The sequence below is a fragment of the Amblyomma maculatum genome, chromosome 3 (genome assembly GCF_055883805.1).
Source record: "Amblyomma maculatum isolate TAMU_Amacu chromosome 3, ASM5588380v1, whole genome shotgun sequence".
In the NCBI taxonomy this organism is placed as follows: domain Eukaryota; kingdom Metazoa; phylum Arthropoda; class Arachnida; order Ixodida; family Ixodidae; genus Amblyomma; species Amblyomma maculatum.
In genome coordinates this window covers 79,921,926-79,933,465 of record NC_139346.1, presented here as the reverse complement: position 1 = coordinate 79,933,465, position 11,540 = coordinate 79,921,926, and positions in this window count along the sequence as shown.

The following is an 11,540-nucleotide window of genomic DNA, read 5'->3' as shown; positions in this document are numbered from 1 at the left end:
GCACAGACGAGAGGTTTGCAGAATACAAACGCTAAGCATGCAACTACAGAGGGATTCAATAGCACAGAGGCTTTACAACACAGATCAAACACGAAAGAGTCACATAAACAAACACCAAATTGTGCACCGGGCACTGTTGCAGTCCGACGCCTCGAGAGTCACGATGTGGCCGCCTCCCTCGCAGGTCCGTGGGCTTGCCAGCAGCGGGTGATCCCCGGGAGTCCTGTCGAAGCACTAGTGAACACGCCGCAACCAGTGGCTGACTGATTGACTGACTGAATGCACAAGCGGCGCGGCCTGAATAAATAGGGCGCGCTAAGGCTAGCGCGCACACATACTTAGCTTCGCTCGTTAGAGCGCTCCCTTTTGCTCCCGTCGAGCCGCGCGTCGTCATTGGCCACGACCCGTAGAACATTCTGGAAGGCTCTGGTGTGTTCCAGACTGATGATTCACCGTCATCCCCGGGCAATGGCAAAGAGGGTGACAGCGACGCGTACAAAGCTACGCGCTCTGTCGCGCGGGGAAGGAGGCTTTTCTCGAACATTCCATGCGGCGCCGCGTGGGCCTCGCGCCGCGTCGACTTATTAAAAATGCGCGCCGATTTCGTGATAACAAAACATGTCCTTCAAAAGAGGCAAACGTAGCGACACATAAGTGCTACAGCATAGTCGCCCATAAACACAACTTTCGCGCAGTATTTATTGGATAGCGGCGTTTATGCTGGAGATATGCCTGAGATGAATGCAGCGAGTGGCTAGTTGCTCAAATTACAGGCATGGCGGTGCGTCGTCGACGACAGCTTTCGCAACTCGCCGCACGCACCGGCGATCCAGTGGCTGCGTCATGTAGGCAACGTTTAGATACGGTCACCGACTAGTCCATGCTCGGATTAATGCTACTAATGCTTGAAAGGTGCAGCGCCTCACTCAGCAACAGTACCCCATGATAGAAGCGTGGAATTTACGCGAAATGGATAACTCATTCCTATACCGGGGACCCTAGCTAAATTTAGCAAAGGGCTAAAAAAGTAAAGGTTTGATATGGGCCTGATAAGCTGCCTCTATATAGCTGCGAGTCATCTAGCGCACTCCAGAAAAGTTTTAATTTTGCAAATAACTGATTAGTAATTCAGATAATTTTCCTAGTTTACTAAGTATTGCCTTTAGACAATAAATGTGATTTCCAAAGTTGGAGAGCACCTTCTGAAATCCGATACCATTTAGGCCTACTAAAGAAACCCTCACATGTATTGTTTTTTCCGGATCTAAAAAAAGCCCACGTAATTCAAAATGATCACGTGACTGGCGCGGTTGTGCGCCACGACTGTGGTGCTCTTCATCGTGGTTTGAGTGAACGAAATTAGCTGTTGCCGTGGCTCGGCAACCCAGTCCGAGCGATAGGCTGATACATATTTGCCGATGGTTGCAGGCAGTGCGGATAGCTGTATCGATTGCACAGAACTACTAGTCGTGTCAGTCATTAGGCCCGACGATAGCAGCACATCCGAGCCCCTCAGTGCGCACAGGCCGGTAAGTTTTCACCGAATGGCTCCACAGCTGTTTGAAGAGCTTATTTTAGTCAGTGCTTGCAGAAACCACAGAATATTAGTTTAAAACTCTTCCGAAATTTCGACAGATGCTACTTGCATTCTGTGATGCGAATGCGGTTACACATACCAGAACGGCGGTTGTTTTTAACTCAGCCCCTACATAGCGCCATATTTATATGACTGCGGTGGTGTCGATAAAATGGCATATGATGTGATTTTGAAGCAGTTATACACTTTGAGGAGTCTATAAAAGCATCAGAGCATAGCCAATCGACATAATCAGGCTGGATGTTGCGCAATAATTTGCAGAATGCCCAGGCATCCGTCATTACTGAAAGTGCGTGCTGTAAGCCTTGTTGCTTGCATAAAAGAGCCGGTACTTAGATGGCTTAACAAACATTACCTTTACAGAGAAGGATTATATAATTAATATTAGAGGCCGTTTTCCGCACTTCGGAAGGTAACGGTGACCTGCAGCTTTTATGGTGGCATAGAACACATAACTGAGGTTCAACGCGATTTTAGACGGTGGTATATGCGGAAGAAATAAATGTGCGCTTCATTCTGATTAACTCAGTCATCCTTGCCTTTCGTTCTGCAAGCAAGTAATCCCATTGCAAAATAGTTTTTGTAAATAATGCGCTTTGTATTTTTTAGTACTCCGTTTCGTCTAGCCAGCAGCCGCGCACGGCAACAAGTAAACCTCGCGGCACGTGCAAATGTCGAAAATAAAGATGTAGGACGCTTACACTCACCGAGGCCTGACACTGACCTGCAGAAAGCGCCTTGCGCACAAGCTGCTTTTCTGCAGCTGAAGTTGCTCGAATATGTTGATCGTCATTTAAGCCGATTCTTCCTGCGATAGTTGTAAAAATAAAACTACGAAAAGGTAGGAACTGAGGACGCAACTCATGGCATCATCATCATCAGCCTGACTATACCCACTGCAGGGAAGGCCTTTCCATATTCCTGCAATTACCCAGTCCTGTGCTAGCTGCATCCACTTGACCCCTACGAACTTCTTACCCTCATCCGCCCACTTAACTTTCTGCCGCCCCCTGCTACGCTTTCCTTCCCTTGGAATCCAGTTTGTTACCCTAAGCGGCCATCGGTGATCCTTTGTTCGCGCTACATGTCCTGGCCATGCCCATTTCTTCTTCTTGGTTTTCACCTGAATGTCAGTGAATCAACATAGCACGTCGCTTAGAAACACATGGACATAGGCCCAAAATGTCTTAACGTCTTATCACCGGTTTAGCCTATTTAATAACTTGTTTCGGTACTTTTCTTGGAAGGAGGAACAAAATGCTTCACTTCTCAAACATTCATTGCTTCAGCCATGAGGGAAAAGCACAAAAAGTTTATTTTCTGAAGCGGAACTTCACACTTCAAACCAATGCTATCACCCACGCCACATAAAACAGTAACCAGCTCAATGCTTCCCAAAGAGGTCGCATGGCGCCAGCACTGTCACTGGAAGGAATAAATAGCATGGTGTAAGCCTGTGGTCGCCTTTTTAGAATGTTGTACTATAGACACTAGAAGATTTGATCAGGATCGTGAACGCTCCAGATGTTGCTGCAGCTGGGAGGTGTGCTGTCAGCGCGCTTGGAAACAGTGCCGGGAAACGGGTTTGATTTTGCGCATTTCTCTGCAACTTCTGCAATATTCGTCTCAGCAAAGCATAAAATAAACACAAGTATCCATATGTTATTCGGTGCATTGCGGAGTCGGCTAGCAGTGGTATTCTCATTAGACCACTTTCGAAACCTGGTAGAGATAGATTCTTGAAGCCACGGTGCACAGTACTTGGATATGCGTGTCTCATATCGGCGGGGGAAATTATAAATTAAAAATTAAATAATAAAGGCTCGTCACCAAGCTTTTGAGTACTTCTGTCTCGAATAATCATCAAGCAAAATTATGAGCTCACCCATGGAAGGTAGAAATCGCGGATAGTCTTTCGAGCACCGAAGGCATGAGTGGAATCACATAAATAAGGAATCAGAACACAGTAAATGAATATATGTGTTGTTACGTGGGACAAGCAAGAAGAGGGCACAACATGGCGACGGGGTGAAGGGTGATTTAATGGCTGGCCTAGCGCGAGGGCTCCTCTCGCGCCACCGCCGATCTTCTTCGCAACATTTCCCGGGGCCACCGAGCGATCGCCCCGATCGGTTCGTTGAAGTTGGTGGTGACATGACGATGAGGATGTTGAAGAAAAGTAGAAGAGAATGATTTGCTTGCCGCCACGATGACGATGACCACGATTGTTCATGGATGATCCAATCCCCTGAAGCTCTTCAACCGTTCGCCACCAAAGCATCCATGGTACTGATGGCTCAAGGTCGCGTCGGGCGGCTGGGCAGGGGTTGAGTGTACGCGTCCTTTGATTCCTTCGGGTCGTTCGGGTTTTTGCTCTGATTTCATCACTGGTCAGTTCGTCTGTGCGCCTTCTTTTCAGATCCGGGCTTATCTGGTTAACGTGCTGTTGTACCCTTGCAGCACAGATGATAGTGAGCCATGTGTTCCTCATCCAAGAGTTCATCAATTATGCTTGCCACATGTGCTGCCTTTTTTTCCTCACATAAAGGGCTTCGAAAGTGAGCTTGCCATCTCATCTGACAAATTTTCATTCCTTTGTGGCTTTGGCGAGTTGTAGAAGACAAGGTTATTTATGCAATCAAAAACTTCTGTGAAGAAAGATAGACACTGTAGCCACAATATTGTCTCATAATGCGAAGTTCCCCAATTTCGATCGATTCGAAATGGCTGCGAGATGTGTATTCTATTTATATGTGACATAATTCAGCAGTGACTTACGGGCGCTTTTCAGCATCACTCGAAGTCTAAGGGCAGTTCTACACTGAGAAATATGTATTTACCGTCGTGGTGGGCGTCATGGTGTTCCCATTCATTCGAGAAAGTTAGAAATTGTTCTGAAAAGATCGCACGCGCTTAATTCGAGCGCAGTCCTTTGGACTGCACCCTCGATGTCATGTTAAAATCGAGCTTTTTGATGAGCTTCACAATCGTTCTTTTTGATTTGTACGAAACATTCGGTGTAGCTTGTTCTAAATATATTCTAAGGGCAATTACAATATTCCCTAATGTGAAATTTGAGCGCAGCCATTTAGGCGATTTTGCGATATATTGAGGCAAGGTATTTGAGAGACGTGTGTGTGTGTGTGTGTGTGTGTGTGTGTGTGTGTGTGTGTGTGTGTGTGTGTGTGTGTGTGTGTGTGTGTGTGTGTGTGTGTGTGTGTGTGTGTGTGTGTGTGTGTGTGTGTGTGTGTGTGTGTGTGTGTGTGTGTGTGGGCGGGCGGGCGGGCGGGCGGGCGGGCGGGCAGGCAGGCAGGCAGGCAGGCAGGCAGGCAGGCAGGCAGGCAGGCAGGCAGGCAGGCAGGCAGGCAGGCAGGCAGGCAGGCAGGCAGGCAGGCAGGCAGGCAGGCAGGCAGGCAGGCAGGCAGGCAGGCAGGCAGGCAGGCAGGCAGGCAGGCAGGCAGGCAGGCAGGCAGGCAGGCAGGCAGGCAGGCAGGCAGGCAGGCAGGCAGGCAGGCAGGCAGGCAGGCAGGCAGGCAGGCAGGCAGGCAGGCAGGCAGGCAGGCAGGCAGGCAGGCAGGCAGGCAGGCAGGCAGGCAGGCAGGCAGGCAGGCAGGCAGGCAGGCAGGCAGGCAGGCAGGCAGGCAGGCAGGCAGGCAGGCAGGCAGGCAGGCAGGCAGGCAGGCAGGCAGGCAGGCAGGCAGGCAGGCAGGCAGGCAGGCAGGCAGGCAGGCAGGCAGGCAGGCAGGCAGGCAGGCAGGCAGGCAGGCAGGCAGGCAGGCAGGCAGGCAGGCAGGCAGGCAGGCAGGCAGGCAGGCAGGCAGGCAGGCAGGCAGGCAGGCAGGCAGGCAGGCAGGCAGGCAGGCAGGCAGGCAGGCAGGCAGGCAGGCAGGCAGGCAGGCAGGCAGGCAGGCAGGCAGGCAGGCAGGCAGGCAGGCAGGCAGGCAGGCAGGCAGGCAGGCAGGCAGGCAGGCAGGCAGGCAGGCAGGCAGGCAGGCAGGCAGGCAGGCAGGCAGGCAGGCAGGCAGGCAGGCAGGCAGGCAGGCAGGCAGGCAGGCAGGCAGGCAGGCAGGCAGGCAGGCAGGCAGGCAGGCAGGCAGGCAGGCAGGCAGGCAGGCAGGCAGGCAGGCAGGCAGGCAGGCAGGCAGGCAGGCAGGCAGGCAGGCAGGCAGGCAGGCAGGCAGGCAGGCAGGCAGGCAGGCAGGCAGGCAGGCAGGCAGGCAGGCAGGCAGGCAGGCAGGCAGGCAGGCAGGCAGGCAGGCAGGCAGGCAGGCAGGCAGGCAGGCAGGCAGGCAGGCAGGCAGGCAGGCAGGCAGGCAGGCAGGCAGGCAGGCAGGCAGGCAGGCAGGCAGGCAGGCAGGCAGGCAGGCAGGCAGGCAGGTAGGTAGGTAGGTAGGTAGGTAGGTATGACTAGCAGCTTACTGGTATCAGTCAAGAGGAAAGTGTATAACAGTTGCATCCTACTGGTACTGACCTATAGGCTGAGGCATGGAGGTTAACGAAAAGGGTTCGACTTACGTTGAGGACAACGCAGATGGCCATGAAACGCAAAATGGCAGGTGTGATGTTAAGAGATAAGAAACGTGCAGAGGTGGTCAGAGGAATAACTCAAGTTGCAGAGATTGTAGCCGAAATTAAGAAGAAATGGGCAGGAACAGGGTATGTAGTTTGAAGAAAGATTAACCGATGGTCTCTAGGAGTAACCGACAAGACCGGGTTTATTAGAGGAAAATGGCAGAGGCCTTCGCCCTGCCGTTGGTATAGTCCGGCTGATGATGATGATAATGATGTATGTATGTACGTATGTATGTATGTATGTATGTATGTATGTATGTATGTATGTATGTATGTATGTATGTATGTATGTATGTATGTATGTATGTATGTATGTATGCATGCATGCATGTATGTATGTATGTATGTATGTATGTATGTATGTATGTATGTATGTATGTATGTATGTATGTATGTATGTATGTATGTATGTATGTATGTATGTATGTATGTATGTATGTGCAGTTAAAACGCCCAGCGAACGCTTTACTACGCCCTTTCGTACCTTGGTCGACGTGTGTGGCTTACAGCAGACATGATCGCGCACTGTGTGTCCGTAAGTTTGCGTGTCTTTTTATATCGGAGGATAATATCAGTGCCAGCCTGTCATGATATTTTAATTCACGTTACGCTTAGGCAGCGCGGGTAGGTTCATACGGCTTGGTTAACGAGGTGCTCAATAGGCAATGGTAGCCTACGTTACGTGTCCTATTACGGACGAGGAAGGAGGAGGAAGCGCGCAGTGGCTTGGACAGAAGCGCTCGCGCCAGGCCGGCAAACAATTAATTAAACGTCACTTCATGGTCATTGAACATCTTTCTGTTCTCCTGTTTTCATCGGCTTGGCGGTCCGTAATATTTGGTTGGAGGTGCTGATATGTCATCACACACCTCATCTTGGCCCGGAACCTCGGCACCGTGCGACTTCTTGCGCCGTCGGCAGAACATTGGGAGGCATCGCATGGCTGGTTTCCAACCTGCCGGACCTAGCAAGACCTTGCCGTTCCTCCGTCCCGTTCCCCGCTCCCCGACCACAAGACAGAACGAAGGGGAGGCTGACCCGAGACGGCACACATGACCACAAGACACAACGAGAGAACCGAACGACCATAAATGACCCGACTGACCAGATGTGCTGAACAAGGACCCCACGACCCAAGGCACCCCTACACTTGAAGACAACCTCCCCTGCCCATGTCATGCGGTGCGTGCCTTAGCCTCCGCCATCGTGTCCTGGCAACCTGTGGCCCGAAAGTGACCTGGGCCAAGATTTATCGCGAATAATCGTGCCAGCAAGCCGTTCTCTTCGTCCTTCTATCTCTTATTCTTCTGCCATCCAGATACGCCCATCGTCATGCCTTGGACTCATCAACATCGGCAAACTTCCTCGTCCACGATCGTGACGATAGCTCGGGGGCCCCCGGCAATATTAAGGACGAGGAATGAGGAAGACGTGAGCAGTGACGCGGGCAGGAGCGCTCGCCAGGCCATTCACCAATTCCCTAAACATCATCTCACGGTCATCTCTGTTCTCCGCTTACATCGGTTAGCCACTCCGTAACAATATCGTCAGAGGCGGCTCTCGTTTATTCTCCATCATCGCTTCTTCTAAACCGCACACTTGTTTTAATCTTCACACACCTCGCCAACTAATCGTACGGGTACATATCTACACAAATATATAACCTTGCCTGCGTTGCCCTTGCGTTTCGCAGACATTCATGAAGAAGTTGCACGCTTTCACTTTGTCTACTTGGTTTAGCTATGTTATAACTTTCGGTAACTTTTTTCTCAAGATCCAAAGCGAATTTATAAGAGAAGGAAGAGCCACGCAGACTTTTCCGCTCCCTCATGACTCGCCTTTCCCTGAGATTGGTTTACTGTGCAGACAAACACAGGCAAGAACGAAGTGAAGGGGCAGGACAAAGTGGCAAAGACAGATACCCTTTTTCAAGGTCATGTGGTGAGTCAGAGAACAACGGGACGCGCTGGCCACGATGATGTCACTTCGTTCTTCCTTGTGTTTATCTGGGCTTTAAACCAATTGCAGTAATGCATCAACTAGCTTGCAAAAACGGTCTCGTCTTCCTCTTATTCTCGAAATTTCCTTTGGCGCGTGACTCGTGGTTCTTGATTCTCTTTCACCAGGTACATCGGCAATGGCACTAATGGCGACACGGCTCGACCGCTGAAGGGGCGCTTAAGAGCTGCGCTATTAATAGCCATTTAAAAACCTAATCACAAAACAGCTGGAAGGGTAAGTACATAATCACAAAGTTGGTTTAATGTATTCTGCTGCAATTGATCTTAACTTAAACGTTGCATGTTTTTCATGAATGTAGGCCTTTATTACACGAAGCACAAAGGCGCCAGAAAGACGAAGGTTTAGCCGATGAGAGACAAAAAAGCGATAATTGGGCTCCTCTGCTGGTCTGAGTTGGATGGATAGATGGAATTAAGGAGCGTCCCATTTGAAACGGGGTTGTAGCAGTTGCTATCATGCTCGTCTTTTTCCCTATATCATAATAATTGTTTTAGATCGGTTATATTTATTGAATTTTTGTTTCTACATTACTAATATTATGTTACTTTTCTGCTTTTAACCAACCAATCTTCCAATTGTTTTTTGCTAGCTTCCACCGCAGGTTCATCACCCGGCCACTGATATCTCTAAACCACAGGACCTCAGTAAGCGTGACTGTGCCTGCATCTACTTCCGAATGGATATCATCACATTCAAGCATAAGATATGGTTAATTCTTTCTATGCATTTACCCCATACTTCACATGTGTCATCTTCATGGATAAATTTCTTTTTGTAGCTGCGTGTTCTAAGGCACCCTGATCTAGCTTGGCAAAGCCTCCTGCGTTATCAAAGAAAACTTTCTTCATGATCTGCCTTTTCCACTTTCGGTATAGTTCTAAACTCTGTTTCTTTTCCAAAGCAATAATCCAATTTTCACCTTCTGTGCTTTTCACCTGTTGCTTAACTATCTTTATTTTATTTTTTTTGCGAAGTTTATTGCCTCAGGGCATAAGAGGAATGTCATGATGGATGAGGAGTGTGGTCAAATAAATGAAAAAAGGTTGGCTGATGCAATGAAATCGAGGAGTGAACGATGATGCGGTCCCAGTGTCCAAACAGCATATGACTCCGGATTATGGGGGGAGAGGCCAGCTGCCACCAGGTGCCGGATCCGCGTTGGCTTCAACGCTGGGCAATCCCACAGTAGGTGATAGATGTGTGCTTCTATATTTTTAGACTTGCAGATGGGGCACCCAGGGTGTGGATATAAATACCGAAATTGTGGCCACTTTCGGATCACTGCTGGTGTTAAGGCCACCCCAACTCTAATCCTCCGAAGCGCCACCTCCTCTGCAGGGGTTAGACCGCGGGGGAGGCTTACCGTACACGGAGGTATAAGAGCACGTGTACGGCGCCGGAGGTGCTCCTTTCTTGTTAAAAGCAGGGTGGCATTGTCTAATTTTATGAGGTTTGGCGAGGTCGATGTCGAGTTTGAAAGGCGGGTTGCAGCATCCACTTGGCTTTGAGCACTTAAAAGGTCACGCGGGGTCCATTCAATACGAATTGGATTTGGTATGCTAGCCGCTAGACTGTGTATGTTCTGGCAGATTTCCGGGCTACTACTAACTCGTCTAAGTAGCTTTGTCACCTGGAGGGCATCTGTACGTATGATAATACGGGCCGTGGGAAGCATGGGAATGGCGGTCACAGAGCGAAGCGCCTCTTGCACTGCAAGCAGTTCCGCACAAAAAGAAGATGGAGGTTCCGTTAATTGAAATGTTGACGTCTTGTTCAATGAAGATTTGCTAGGACAGTAAACTGCTGTTATCACTTCACAGGCTTTGATGCTTGCGTCGACGTAAATTATAATGGAACCATGTGGCAAGCGGGCGTCTTGTTCCATAATTCGGTCGCGAAGTGACGACGCCGTTTCCTGTGTTCTTGGTCGGCGTAAATCAGTCGGCTTATTATCGCTCAGCTGTACAAAACGGCAAGGTGGAAGAACTGGCAGTGGCGGTGGTAGTAGTGAATGTTTCGAAGCATAAGCCTTCAGAGCACACGTTGCGTGAGAGAGTGTGGCCTTAAGCTTGCGTGCATCACGTCGTTGCTGCACCAGTTCATCTATTGTGTTTAGTTGTGCGTTTTCGTGGAGTGCCACGATTGGTGTAATGCGAGGGAGGCAGGTGATGACCCTCATTGCCTCTCGATTTACAGCCTCAAGTCGATCCCATTGTGCCCTTGTCAAATGCTGAAATTGGGCTTGATAAACAAGGCGCGGTTGCACAACTGCCCGCACCAACTGTCTCGCAACATCTGAGCGAGCGCCGCCCATTTTTGGAGCAATGCGTCTAATCAAACCCAGTGTCTGTAACGCCTGTTTTTTAGCGCCAGACAGCCATGTAGTTCCAGTTCCTGACTCATGAATTGTTAAGCCGAATATTTTTACTGTTGGACTTTCTTGAAGTGGGGTTCCGGATAGATGTAGACGAATAGGAGTTGCCGCTAGTTTACGGCGGCCCCAGCGGTTGGCGACTGATATGAACGTAGTTTTACTGGCGGAGAGTTCAAGGCCGATGGAAGATGCATATGTGCACGTAATATCTAAAGCTGATTGCAGGGCCGATGATTGAGTCAGTAGGTCGTTGTGTGTGCTCCACACCGTGATGTCATCAGCATATATTAAGAATTTAACAGCAGAAATTTCATGTAACCGCCATGAAAGTGAGATAAACGCAATATTAAATAATGTTGGTGACAACACCGATCCCTGAGGTACGCCGCGAAGAGGGACAAATGATCCTATGGCCTCGTTATTGAGGCGTATTGCGAATTGTCTACTTTCAAGAAAAGATTTTACAAAATTGCGTACTCAGGTAAATGAAGCATGTCAATTGAATCCAAAATGGCAGCATGACTGATATTATCGTAAGCCTTCTCTACATCCATGGCGAGGACGGTGCGTACATTGTGGCTGCGTGTTGATGATAATACGGAGGACGCCAAGACATCCAATCCGTCGTCTGTGCCTATAGATGGTCGAAAGCCTATCTGGGCCGGGTGGTAGAAACCGCGATGTTCAAGCCACCACGAGATTCGTGTGGCGAGCATTTTCTCAGCAATATTGCAAATTGTTGCCGTTAAAGAAATAGGTCGAAAGTTGCTTAGGTCTGTTGGTGCTTTCCCCGGATTTGGAATAGGGATCACAATAGCCGATTTCCAGCTGTCTGGTACATCGCCGTCTAGCCATACCTTGTTAATGGTGTCAAGGAGTTGAGGAAGTGCATCACCACTGAGGTTCTTGTAAACCTCGTACGTAATGGAGTCCGGACCGGGCGCTGTCTTTCGGTTGGCCTCATCTATAGCTGCA